This window comes from Ahaetulla prasina, chromosome 1 (assembly GCF_028640845.1).
Source record: "Ahaetulla prasina isolate Xishuangbanna chromosome 1, ASM2864084v1, whole genome shotgun sequence".
Taxonomy (NCBI): Eukaryota; Metazoa; Chordata; class Lepidosauria; order Squamata; family Colubridae; genus Ahaetulla; species Ahaetulla prasina.
The window spans coordinates 353945652-353959255 of record NC_080539.1 but is presented as its reverse complement, the minus strand read 5'-3'; the positions used below and the strand labels follow the sequence as shown (position 1 = coordinate 353959255).

Below are 13604 nucleotides of genomic sequence, written 5' to 3'. Positions count from 1 at the left end.
TGTTTTTGTTTTTTAAAACTCTTTCAATAAAAAAAAAAATCCAGTCTGTCAATTATACATGGTCTAACTATACTAAAATTACAAACCATAAACTGTGTGGCCTATAGTCAGTTTAATACTAAAAAGGGAAAGGAATAAGCAGTGCAATGGGTTTTCCACATTTGTTGTATAAAATAGCTATGGCGGATTAGACATGTGTTTCCAACAAATCCCCAGTGCTGCTGCGCAGAATCTAGCCACCTGCTCTGTAGTTATGGACTGTTTGTCCTTAAGCAGCCACTGGAGATAAGCAATGTTGGAACAGCCAGGATACTTAGCAATTAGTGGAAGAATATGTTTTTTTCCGAATCTTTCTGTAAAAGGAACATAGAAGGAGTATGCGACCAACGGTGTCCACCTCTCCTGTGCCACAGGAACAGAGTTTTTCAGTCAATGGTATCTTTTTATACTTGCCATACAGGATGGCGGATGTAAGCGCATGGCACCGTGTGAGGGGAAAATGCTTTCCGATGGTTTCCTGACTCCAGCTGGCTAAGATAGCTGACAGGAGAAACAACATATCTAATCATGTCTGGAGCGAGTCTGAATATTATGTGCGAGAGAAAGAGGATGAAGACAGCCTCTTCCTAATTGTTCACAGAACATATTGTAGATGCAGTTTGTCGAATCCTTAGTTTGGCAAGATTGACATCATGTCCAAACCCAAGAATGATATGTAGTGAATCTTCCAAGCTCTTATTGTTTAATACCTATAGACTGGTGCTGGAGAAGAGTCCTGCATGTTTCTTAAACAGCAAAGATGACCAATAAGCAAGCACTGGAGAGGATAACACCAGATATATCACGGGAAAGACAAATCACAAAACTATGTCTCACTTATTTTGGCAATGACATGAATGGGAATTCGCTGAAGAAAGCAATTATGTTTGGAGGAGTTAGTGGTAAAAGGAAACCAGACTACCAAACAACATGGTGGCTGGACACTATCCAAGCTGACAGGAGCCAAAGCATAGAATAAAAATCAAAGATGTAGTTAAAGATCAGTAAAAGTGAAGTGTACTGCCCCACTCACTCACACATTAGTATGGTTCATGGAGGGTTTTATTTGTCTTCCCCCGGCAGTTCTATTCACCCAGCTTTATGATTGTCCCAACCAAAGCCAGCCACAAGCAAGCCCAGATTAATTCCCCAGGCAATGGCTAATTAGTCCATAACACAAACAGCACGCTGCTCAAACAGTTAGTCCAATAAGCAAACATAAAGCCCCAAGGCAAAACTGAAAGTACATCCATGTTAGCTCATGGGTTATAGTAATTCAGTCTCAGGAAACACAAACAAGCACACAGCCACGACCCATACACGATGCTTCCAGCAATGCCTCCCTCTGCCTGCTGTGCTAAATAGCTCCCAGTGCAGCCCATCAAAAGGGTTGGGGCCTTTTCCCTGAGATATCTGGCAGACCTTCGCTTCTCTGCCCTGCATGCTCTGAGATCCACTATAGCAGGCAGCTCCTCCCCCTCCCCCGCTTCACTGGCCTGCAAGCTGTCCCTAGCCGAAGCCTGTTCTGCCAGCAGTTCAGGGTCAATAATTCCTGATGTACCAGGAATGATCTCATCCCCCCTCGAACCGGCCTCTGAGGAAGCATCGGAGGAGTCGTCCAAAGGAGACATCACATGGAGAGACCTGGACCATAGAATTGCCGAGAGATGGATACAACTGAATGGATAACATCATCGTTGTCATTACCTATAGACAAAGTCTTGCCAGACTGAGAATTCTACTACCTGCATCTACAATATACTCTGGACTAAACGACCTCTGAAATTCCTTCCATGAAATCGTTCAGTATGTTTGCTGAATCTACAAATAGAAGCAGAAGGACTGTGGCAAAAGACAGCAAAGGGAATATATATAGTTATAGGCACCTTGGGTACAATTCCAAAACCGTCTGAACAACACTTGAACACCATCAGCATTAACAAAATCAGCATCAGTCAGTTGCAAAATGCAGCTTTACTCAGAAGAGCTCACATCCTGCAACCACCATTAACACCATCAAACATCCACATCTACCTGTCTCAGATCCTTGGGAAGGACTTTTTTTTTTAAAAAAAGTTTTTTTTTAATTTTATAGACAAACATACATTTAAAACATCAGTAATTCCTCCCGTGTGACGTTTCAGTGTTTTCTTCCTGGCTCCATCTTTTGTTTGGGAAGGACTTGATAGACAGACAAAAATGCTAAATCTAACCTAAACATCTGGTTGATTGTGTGGAAAACCATAATAAGCGGATAAAAATGCCAAATCCATACCTTTAATAGCATCAATAACCCACTTCTGCCTATCCCAGGCCCTTGGGAAGGACTCAATAATTGGATAAAAATGTCAAATCCATTCTGAACGTCTGGCTGACTGTGAGATGAACCATAATAACAAGTCACTATGGTCTCTTGGTCTTATTTGTGCAACATTCCTGTAAAGTAGACTGGTACGTTTACTGTCATATTATAGATGGGAGGCTGTGGGCTGTGATGCTTCCCAAAGGTCATTTTTGTGAGAAGTATGCTTAGGGTGAGCTTGTTGATCGAAAGGTCGGCAGGTCAGCAGTTCGAATCCCTAGTGTCATGTAACAAGGTGAGCTCCCATTACTTGTCCCAGCTTCTGCCAACCTGTTCTGTTTCCCTCCCCCAATACTCCCAACAAAGAGTCAGTCAAAGGCCTCCTTTTCTAATTTATTTACATAGATAAATGTTCTGGCCACGTCTACCCATGGGCCTGCCAAGTCTCTGGAGATAACTAGGAAATTATAGATAAGGCCAGAATTACTCACAAATATATTCTTCCCTCCATTGATACAGTTTGCCCGCGCAAATTCACTGCTTTGTCCAAGACAAAAAGCCAGGAAGTTCCGCCTCCTTATATAACCTCTGCAGATGTCACTGCATGACTCATCATTCTTTGGCTTTGTCCCAATGCTTCCTCTGCTGCGCGCGCCGATCACGTCTGTGCAGTCTTGCATCACTCCAAAACTGTTCTTGGGGCGTTGCCAAATCAGAAGAAGGCCCGGGAGAATCAGGCCTTGCCGGCCCCTCCTCCTCCCTTTGGGTGGGTGCCAGGGAGGGAGTGGGCCCAGGAGAAGCAGGCTTTGCCAGTTCTTCTCCCTCACTTTCTGAATCATCCGAGTCCAGGAGTCTGAGTCCAGGAACCTGGGTCACAACACAACCTAGCAGTTCAAAAGCACATAAAAAATGCAAGGAGAAAAATAGGGACCACCTTTGGTGGGAAGGGAACAGCGTTCCGTGCACCTTCGGCATTTAGTCATGCCAGCCACATGACCACGGAGACATCTTTAGACAGCACGGGCTCTTTGGCTTTGAAACGGAGATGAGCACCACCCCCTAGAGTCAGGAATGACTAGCACATATGTGCAAGGGGAACCTTTACCTTTATTCTTAGGCTAGCCTTCTTCTGCAAACCATGTTACTTAGGGATGGTGAAAGTTAAAGTCCAACAGCCCTGAAGGATGCCCGCTGCCTCATATTTCTTGCTTCTCAATGTTTGGCCAGCATATATTCTTCCCCAGCAGGGCAGGTACCATGAATGAAGAGCAATGGCACCAGTTAGGGAAAAGTGCAGCATCTTGCTGTTCGTGACCCAGCGCGATGCCTCTCGCTTGCCAGACAGAAGACCAGATCTCTTATTAATGCCGGCAGTAATTGCCTCTGACACAGAGCATATGCAGAGGCCAAAGAGCTGCCCCCGCTCCAGTACCTGCCATCCGCTGAGCAGCACATCAAGCAAAGGAAGCTTAGCAGCAGACAGACCTCAGAGGTTTGGAAAGATTTCCCAGTAGAGCTTACGGGTGAACTTGGGCATCAATCAAAAGAGGCAGGGTGGGGACCCGCTTCATTTTTACATGAGGAACTGTCAAGAGAACGACAGAACAACAAGACACAAGAGACAGTATTTGTGCCATGTTAGCAAATGCAGGCCTAAACAGCTGAGCTGGCACCATTACACTATACCAGATTGTCAAATTAATCCATTTGCTGCATTATTAGAATATATGCCAAGAACCAAATGTGATCGGGTCACAAAATAGGGTAGGTCACCAAAAACAAAAGCCCACATACATACAGAGAATCCCTAAAAGGGATAAATCCATTCAAGCTTATCGCACAGTGTAAATGTCAATTAAGTGTGCTGTACAATCCAGCTAAGCAATGGGGTTTTGATTTGCAACAACTTTGCCCTTGTTCAGTCAGTTCCATACCATTTTCCATTTAATATGTGCAAGATGAGTATATTAAATGGTTTTTAAAAAAAAAAATGTGTTTTCCAAATGTTTATTCTCAAGGTACTTTTTTATATATATAAAAAAGAGAAATGTATACTGTATTCTAAAAAAAAAGCTATAATGTTTGCACTAAAATTTTGCAAATGAATAAAAGTGAATCTGTTTTAAAAGGTACATGTCATTGTCCAAAGGATGTCTCTCTCTCCCCCTCCCTTCCTCTCTCTCCCTCTCTCCTCCTCCCTCCCCCCACTCTCTCTCTTTCTCCATATGTTGTACATATTGATATACAGTCACAAAAAGTAATGGTCAGGGTTTCCCCTGTCCAGTTGTGTCTGACTCTAGGCGTGGCGCTCATCTCCATTTCTTAGCTGAAGGAGCCAAGGTTGTCAGAAGATATTTCCGTGGTTATGTAGCCAGCATGACTATACATTGAGACACATGGAATGCTGTGACCTTCCCACCAAAGTGGTACCTATTTATCTATTTGCATTTTCATGCTTTTGAACTGCTAAATTGGCAGGGGCTGGGGCAAGTAATGGGAGCTCACCGCATTCCGTGGCTCTCGGGTCTCAAACCTGATCTGTCAGATTTCTAGTCTTTAAGCATTGAGCCATCAAATTTCTTAATTTTTCCTCTGATTTTGTTACATAGCACAGAAATTCTTGGAAAATATAATTCTCCAGTAAAAGGGTGCAGAAGATCCAAGAGCTACATATAATTTCCAAGGAATTATATTCTAGGAAGCCTTTATTGATAAAGTATTAAAAGGCTAAAGAAGCTGAAAGGTCAGGGCTGGAATGAATATATAAATAATATTCAAACTTTTTTCAGTGGATACTTGAAAGATAGTTCACTACTTCTATGGTGTCCTTATCCATGCCCCTAGATATCTTTGCATCCCTGAATTCTCATATGACATCTGTCAAGGTTCCAAGTAACATCTCCAACAAAAGAAGACTCCGAGACTAAAGTTCCATTTTATTAGAGATATTGGCACATCTGGGAAAACCCAAATCTGAAAGCTTCCAGGTTTTCCCCACCCAAAGGAAAGTCCAAGTCCCTGCCCAGCACCCACATATCCATCACATGGTCCAATCAATACACCAACTGGAGATGCCTCCCAGTCAGGCCACTCCAGGTGCAGGATGAATGTCCTTGACTTTCAGAGAAAGTTATGTTATTATGGCTAGATATCTCCACCACTCTATGCAATCCCCCCTCCTAGTTTCCCACAACACTAAATGTGGCAGGCCTGAAGATCCAGTGTAAAAGATGGCTTCCAGGCCTGATTTTAATGTTAGAAATTATAAACACAATACATTTGGGGAAATCTAGTTGGAGACGGCTATGACATAGGATCTTACTTTCTCCTATTTTCTCTTGGATTCAAAAACAAAAATGGGATATCCCAGCTTTTGAGAGGAAAATTTTCATTTTGAGAGAAGTGGAGATTATCACATCAGATATGAATGAGAGAACCAATCCAACGGTCAACAGTCAAATGACATAATTCCTTACCAATGAAAGGTTGGGTGTGTCAGTAATTTGTTATTTTTTAATGTTTTTTCTCTCCCTAGTAATAATATATTTTATTCTCCTTATTAAAAAATAATAATCTTTTTTTTAATTTTCCTTAACTGAGAATAAAAGGAGTTTCAGAGCTAATCAACTTCTTGTTGCTTGAAGAAATAATGTCTCCATTGTATAGCCATACACAAACAATACATCTGCATGGACATACTGCTCAAACGATATTAAACAATTATTTAAAGCATCACTAATGGATGATCTTCAACCCTTTTTTAAGAAGAAGAAAAAAATGATTAAATATCTTGATCCTGAATCAAGAGAGTGAAAGCCAGGGCAACTTTTCCAATCTGGATAGCAAAGAGAGAAAAACTATTTGTGGTACACGTTCATTACACAAGGCATCACTTTTCAGGAGATCACACATCCTAAAGTCGTGATGGCGAACCTATAGCACACGTGCCTGAGATGGCACGCAGAGCCATTTTTCCGGGCATACGAGCTGTTGCCAAATTCACTTGCAGCTGCCCCAGCTGATGTTAATTGCGCATGAGTGCAATTAAGGGGGCCCAGCTGGTTTTTGGAGCTGTCCTGCGCATGTGCACACATTTGTGCATGCACGTGAGAATGCTTGTGTGCGGTGTGCACATACCTAGATGGCATTCGCGTGCATGCATTGCACACACGAAAACCACACACATGCACAGATGGTATGATTGCACACGCAGCATATGGGGGAGCTTGCTGAAACCTCTGCACATGCGCAGATGGTGCAATTGTGCACACAGCACACAGGGGAAGCCATGTGAATGTCACACACATGCGCAGATGGTGCAGTTGCACACACAGTATACAGGGGAGGAGCCACATGTTAGCGCAGATAGCACATGTGCACGCGAAGCGTGCAAAGCGCATACCTGTTCGGCACTCGGTGAGTAAAAGATTCGCCACCACTGTCCTAAAGGAATCTTTCATCCATAAGATCACAAGAGCAGCTGCAATCTCAGTAGAAAGAGCAAGGTATTTAATTCACCTGTGCTGTGTTTTCAAAACAAGTGTTAACAAGAGTCTAGAGGAACCTTTTTGGACTAACAAACTTTATTAATAATTTATTAGTCTGCAAAACTGCTGGACTATCATCAATCCCCTTCTATAAAACAAGTGTTAAGCTCCCAGATGAAACAACAGCTAAGCTCAGTAGAGGCAAGAGGAGCAGAAAGGTTGTAGATCTTGCTTGCAGAGCTCAGCTGGGAGCCACTGACCCTAAAAAACCAATTAAAACCATCTATCATCTCAAGAACACGTTCTAGTAAGGAAGGATAAGATGATGGTCACAAGTTAAGATCTCTCGTCTATGCAGGAGAAACCAAAGGAAAAATATATGCCACCAAGGGAGGGAGGGAGGGAGGGTGGAACGGAGTGTGGGAGGAAGGAAGGAAGAAAGGGAGGGAGAGTGGAAGGGAGGAAGGGAGAGTGGAAGGGAGTGTGGGAGGGAGGGAGGGAGAGGGGAAGGTAGGAAGAAAGGGAGGGAGAGGGGAAGGAAGGAAGGAAGGAAGGAAGGAAGGAAGGAAGGAAGGAAGGAAGGAAGGAAGGAAGGAAGGACAAGACAATGTGTACACCGCATAATAGTCTACTATAGGAAAAGTTGTTGCAGTCTAGGTGCCCACAGAAGGAAAAGAGCGTCTCAAAATGCGTACACTAGAACTGTACCCAAACAAGTGTATTCTGTTGTTGTTTCTGTCGAGTTGATCAACAAAAAGGATCGGTTGTCATTATAGTCCATTCATTAAAAAAAAACACTATTAGGTCATTTAAAAAGTACAATGCTTGTTACAAACAAGCAAATACACTTTTTTTAAAAAAAGTGTGCTTTTGTTCTGTTTTATCGAGATAATGTTTGTGTTGCGCATCGCTCTCACTTTATCTGTGAAAGTGATCTGTACCGGTGTTGCAATGAAGCAAATACTGAATTCAAAAAGGTGAGAGACAGTGTAAGTCAGAACCATCCATTTCTACTTCCCAGGATACAAAATGGTTTTGTCAATTCATTTAACTTCCATAGAACCTGCCCTAGCCATTAAAACCCCAGGTATGTTTTAAACAAGGAGAAGGAAACATTTCCTACTTAGAAGCTGCCCTTGTAGTCTCAGGACCTTTCACTAAGTGCTTTTGTGATCTCAGGCCAATTACAGGTAGTCCTCAACTACAACAGTTCATGTAGTGACTGTTCAAAGTTTCAAGGGCACCAAAAAGTCACATGATTGTTTACTTACATAACCATTCATTGAAGGATCCACATGATCATGTGACCAAAATTAAGATGCTTGGCAGCTGACTCATATTTATGACAGATCCAGTGTACTGGGGTCATGTGATCGATCCCCTTTTGCCATCTTCTGACCAGAAAAGTCAATGGGGAAGTAGAATTTATTGAACAACCGTGTTACTAACTTAACAACTGCAATGAGTCTTTTAACAACTGTGGCAGGAAAGGTCATAACACAGGGCAAAATGCATTTAAAAATGTCTCACTTAGCAACAGAAATTTGGGGCTCAATTGTGGTCATAAATCAAGGACTACCTGTACATCCTCCTTGCCTCAATTCCCCATTATCATAATTTTCATTTCTCTAATTCAATTCCGAAGAAAAGACACTCCTTTCCTGTTTCCACTTTGGTTTTGCAACCACGTTTCTATCATGTATGAGGGATGTGGTGGCTCAGTGGCTAAGACACTGAGCTTGTCGATCGAAAGGTCGGCAGTTCAGTGGTTCAAATCCCTAGTGCCGTGTAATGGGGTGAGCTCCCTTTACTCGTCCCAGCTTCTGCCAACCTAGCAGTCCCACCACCTTTGGTGGGAAGGTAAATGGGTTCCGTGCACCTTTGGTATTTAGTCATGCCGGCCACATGACCACGGAGACGTCTTTGGACAGCACTGGCTCTTTGGCTTTGAAACGCCCCTTAGAGTCAGGAATGACTAGCACATATGTGTGAGGGGAACCTTCACCTTTACTTTCTATATAGACATAGGGCTTCCTTCTTCAGCTTTAAAATCCTGATCCACATGTGGCATAGTGGGGCATCCCACCTCTTCTGCTCTTATTCTGAAACGATTAGCCCATTCTGAATATGTGATCAAACTTACAGCAGCAACAGCTTGCTTTTAGCTTCCACTGACCAGGAAGTCAATATTTTTTTTCACTTACCCTTCCTCTGAAACAGTTAATCATAGCAATGGCAATTGTACCTAGACCTATAATTGTACCTATATTGCCCCATAGTGCTTTGTAGCACTCTCTGGGTGCTTTACAGTGTCAGCATATTGCCCCCAACAATCTGGATCCTCGTTTTACCAACCTTGGAAGGATGGAAGACGGTCAGGATCGAACTCCAGACTGTGGGCAGAGTCAGCAATACTGCATTCTAATCATTGAGCCACTGTGGCTTGTACTATTAATAGGACAGGTAACCTGTGATACTCTAGAAGGTGATGAACTGTAATTGCCAGCATTTCTAGACTAAAACCGACAGAATTCCATAAGGTGCAAACTCTTGCTAAAGTTACTATGACCTTCTGTGCCCTCACACTGCATCAAAAACCTTCAAGTGATAGGAGATACTTTCCTTCTGAAAATATTGGTGATATAATTAAATAGCTATATTTTAAAGCATGGATGTCCAAACTTTGGCTTGCTTCGGCCCCATTGAGTGAATAGAAATTGTCTTGGAAGTATATTCATGATCAATATGGCCAATTCATCTCTCTCATTTTAATATGTGGACAAAACAGCAAGTATTTAGAAAGGCAGATTTTTTAAATATAGGATTATGATAAAGAGGCACACAAATTGAGAGAGAAACAGGACAAAACAGCTGAGAAAAATTAATTTCTATAATAATGTCACTCATTCTTGGGTCTCTGATACAGAACTTAAAGTAACTTAAGTTCTTAACTTAATTGTAACTTAAAGTCACAATTAAAGCCCAACAGCTATAGTTAAGCAGCTTCTTCTTCTTCTTCTTCTTCTTCTTCTTCTTCTTCTTCTTCTTCTTCTTCTTCTTCTTCTTCTTCTTCTTCTTCTTCTTCTGTTTCTGCTGCTTCTGCTTCTGCTTCTGCTTCTGCTTCTTCTGCTTCTTCTTCTCCTCCTCCTCCTCCCTAGCATATTCCCACAAGTGCAGGGTCTGCTTTTTGGATCATTGAATACCACTTTGCACAGTCAGCTGCATCTCCAGGGCGCAGGCCCACGGCTTATATATCTTTGTTGACGGTGTCTTGCCATCTGTTTTGGATGCTCGTGAGGTTGTTGGCCATTGACTAGTACTTGGTAGACAGTCTTGGCAATGGTGGTAGGTGCTGCTCTCAGGACATGTCCATACCAGCAGAGTCGGCCTTCTCTCATCTTCTCTGTAATTGGTGCCATGCCAAAATGTTGTCAAATGGTGTAATTTGCGATGTGGTCAAGAAAGCAGATGCCCGATATTCAATGGAGCATTCGCATTTCCATTTCATGGAGATAGTTTTCAGTCCCTGTTGTCCCAGGGCCCAGCATTCAGTGCCATACAGTGCAACCGGGCAGATGGTTGTCTTTCTGTAAATATAGCTAAACTGCAGCTGATCCTGGTGAATTAGGTAGGTGTAAATGAATCCAATTATACCTCTGTTTAGTATTGTAAAACTCCATTATGTTTGATTTGTTTCTGAGGGCATCTGTTTAATTGTTGTTGTTTTTCTGATTAATCCAGAGAATCTTGACATTAGAAAAGAACCACCTGATAGCTATGTTGCATACCCACAGCATGCTTTCATACAATGCATAAAATAGAGCACACCTTCTTCCCTTGAAGAATTGTGGCACACTGCTAATGAATATGAATGACCAAAATGGGTGGGTGGTTTTCATCAGAGACATTTAACATTAAAATGTATTCATACTATACAAAAAGAGAAGCAGACATACACTGGAAGACAATTCTTGGTAAAGAGCAGGGGCGGGTTTCAAAACCCATTGCTATCGGTTCGCTCGTGGGTACATGCAGAAGCTGCATCCGGGCAGGTGGCAGATCCCCCCGCTGCTACCGGTTCGCCCTATCTGGTGCGAACCAGTAGCAACCCACCACTGGTAAGGAGGCTATTTAAGACAAGAAATTTTCCTTCCTTGAAATGGAAGAAGTCTGGAAGTAATGTGTTTTGTGATTCTTGTATTTGCAGAAACATGACAGATGATAGATGAAGGTGAGACACACTGTAGGTTAGAAACGAGCCCCAATACGTGAGCCTAAGAAAAACATTCAGAAGAAAAAGTCTACTCTGAGTTTCCAAATCAAGGCTGAAGATTAATATGTGGGTTTCAGAGAAAAGCATATGGTGCTGGCACTGGGACATCTGCCACACTATCACAAATCATTACATATTTGCTAGATTGCCTCTTTGCACATGTGCCTTGTTGGTCAACAGAGGCATATGAATGCTAAATGAAGTGAATTCTGGCTCTTAACAAAATCCAAAGGATAGTAGTTAGGCAGTGGGCAGTAACCTAATCTTGCGTAGATTCTTGTCTAGTAATGTTGAACTGCAAACTAGGGAATACAAAACTTTTTCCAGACCAATTCTTGAATACAGCTCATCTGTCTGGAACCCGCATGGCATATCGGACATTAATACAATTGAGAGAGTCCAGAGATATTTCACAAGAAGAATCCTCTACTCCTCTGCTCACAACAAAATACCTTATGCCACCAGACTTGAAATTTTGGGCTTAAACAACTTAGAACTTTGCTGTCTTCATTCTGACCTAAGCATAGTACATAAAATCATCTGCTACAATGTCCTACCAGCCAATGACTACTTCAGCTTCAACCAAAACAATACACGAGCAGACAATAGATACAAACTCATGGTAAACCGATCCAAACTAAACTGAAGAAAATATGACTTCAGTAACAGAGTGGTCAACGCCTCGAATGCATTACCTGTGGTTTCTTCCCCAAACCCCTAAACTTTAACCTTAGACTGTCTACTATAGAGTTCACCCCATTCCTAAGGTCTTTAAAGGGCGTGTATAAGCACACCAGTGTGCTTACTGTCCCTGTCCTAATGTTTTCTTTTATTTGTATCCATTTCATGTATTTATAATTATGTTTACACTTGTATCTGTGATAAAATACATGCTTGACGAATAATACCCTCCCCCCCCAAAAAAAAATAGTTAGCATTCTGGCTGGGGAATTCTGGGAGTTGAAGTTCATATTTCTTAAAGTTGCTAAGGTTGAGAAACTTTATCCAATACCCAAGGTAGCCAGAAAGTTTTCCATTTTTCTGTACTTTAACACTTAAATTGTATAGTGTTAATGAGCGTATACAGTTGTTTATTGAAATACTTATTTTTTGTTTTCAGTGCTTCTTGGGAATAACATCTGATCACAGAATTCCAATATGAGAGAAACAGCATTGTAGAATGAGTACTGGGGCTTTTTAAATATCTAAGAACTGAAAAAGGAAGGTATATGCCAGCTATTTGGTGCAATGGATCATAAACATCCAACCTCTGACTTTTCAAAAAGGCTAGAAGCCAGAGTGATTTGTGATCCTGACTACTATAGAATAGACAGTTGTCATTTAAGTACATTTTCCCCTCAGTGTGCTATATGGTTTTGCACTGTTTGTAAATAAAATATATATTGCTGATAAAGAAATAAAGGGAGACTAGTATAGATCTGTTTCACATTTTTTAGCTTTCATCAGCTAGCCATACCCTTACTCGGATTCAAACTTGGGCTGCCTACATATTAGGCAGTTGTATTAATCTCTGAACCACAAATTTGCCTCCCTTTATCAGCTGGGCCAGGGGAGATACTTTTTTTCTGTCAAAGCATCTGGTCTGCCCTAATGTACTCCCTCCCACCTTGGGCCAGACCAAAAATACTAAAGGGGGTAAAAAACCCCATAAAAATTAATATGTGGCTAACTAAATTTATTGTAATATAAAATATCCTGCCTTCTTTTTCCCCCCACAATAATAATCTTGTGAAATGAGACAGGCTGAGAGACAGTGACTAGCCCATAGTCACCCAGCGGCTTTCATGCCTAGCGTGGGACTAGAATTCACAGTCTCCTGGGTTTTATAGCACCTTCACCTCTAATGCTGTTTTAATTCTATGCCCCTTTGGATTTGGCTTCCTATAAATCTATCAATTTTAAGTAATTTTGCTGAATACAGGAAGTCCTTGGCTTACAACAGTTCACTTAGTGACTGCTCAAAGTTACGGCAGCACTAGAAAAAGCGACTTATGACCATTTTTTACACTTATGACCATTGCAGCATCCCTATGGTCACGTGATTTACATCCGTATGCTTGCCAACCGGCTCATGTTTATGACGGTTGCAGTGACCAGGGGTTACGTGATTATCTTCTGTGACCTTCTGACACGCAAAGTCAAAGGGGAAACCAGATTCACTTAACAACCGTGTTCCTAATTGAACAACCGCAGTGATTCACCTAACAAATGTGGCAAGAAAAGTTGTAAAATGAGGCAAAAGTCACTTAATGAATTTCTCACTTAGGAACATTCCTCTGCCCTGGTCCTATTAGATCTCTCAGCGGCTTTTGATACCATCGACCATGGTATCCTGCTGCGCCGGTTGGGGGGATTGGGAGTGGGAGGCACCGTGTATCGGTGGTTCTCCTCCTATCTCTCTGACCGGTCGCAGACGGTGTTGACAGGGGGGCAGAGGTCGACCGCGAGGTGCCTCACTTGTGGGGTGCCGCAGGGGTCGATT

At 42.1% G+C, this 13604-nt stretch overlaps 1 protein-coding gene across 2 annotated transcripts in view; it reads right to left on the bottom strand.

Moving 5' to 3' along the window:
• The window catches only part of MDGA2 (MAM domain containing glycosylphosphatidylinositol anchor 2), a 732231-nt gene that overhangs the window by 331676 nt on the left and 386951 nt on the right, over positions 1-13604 (bottom strand). The window lies entirely within an intron of this gene.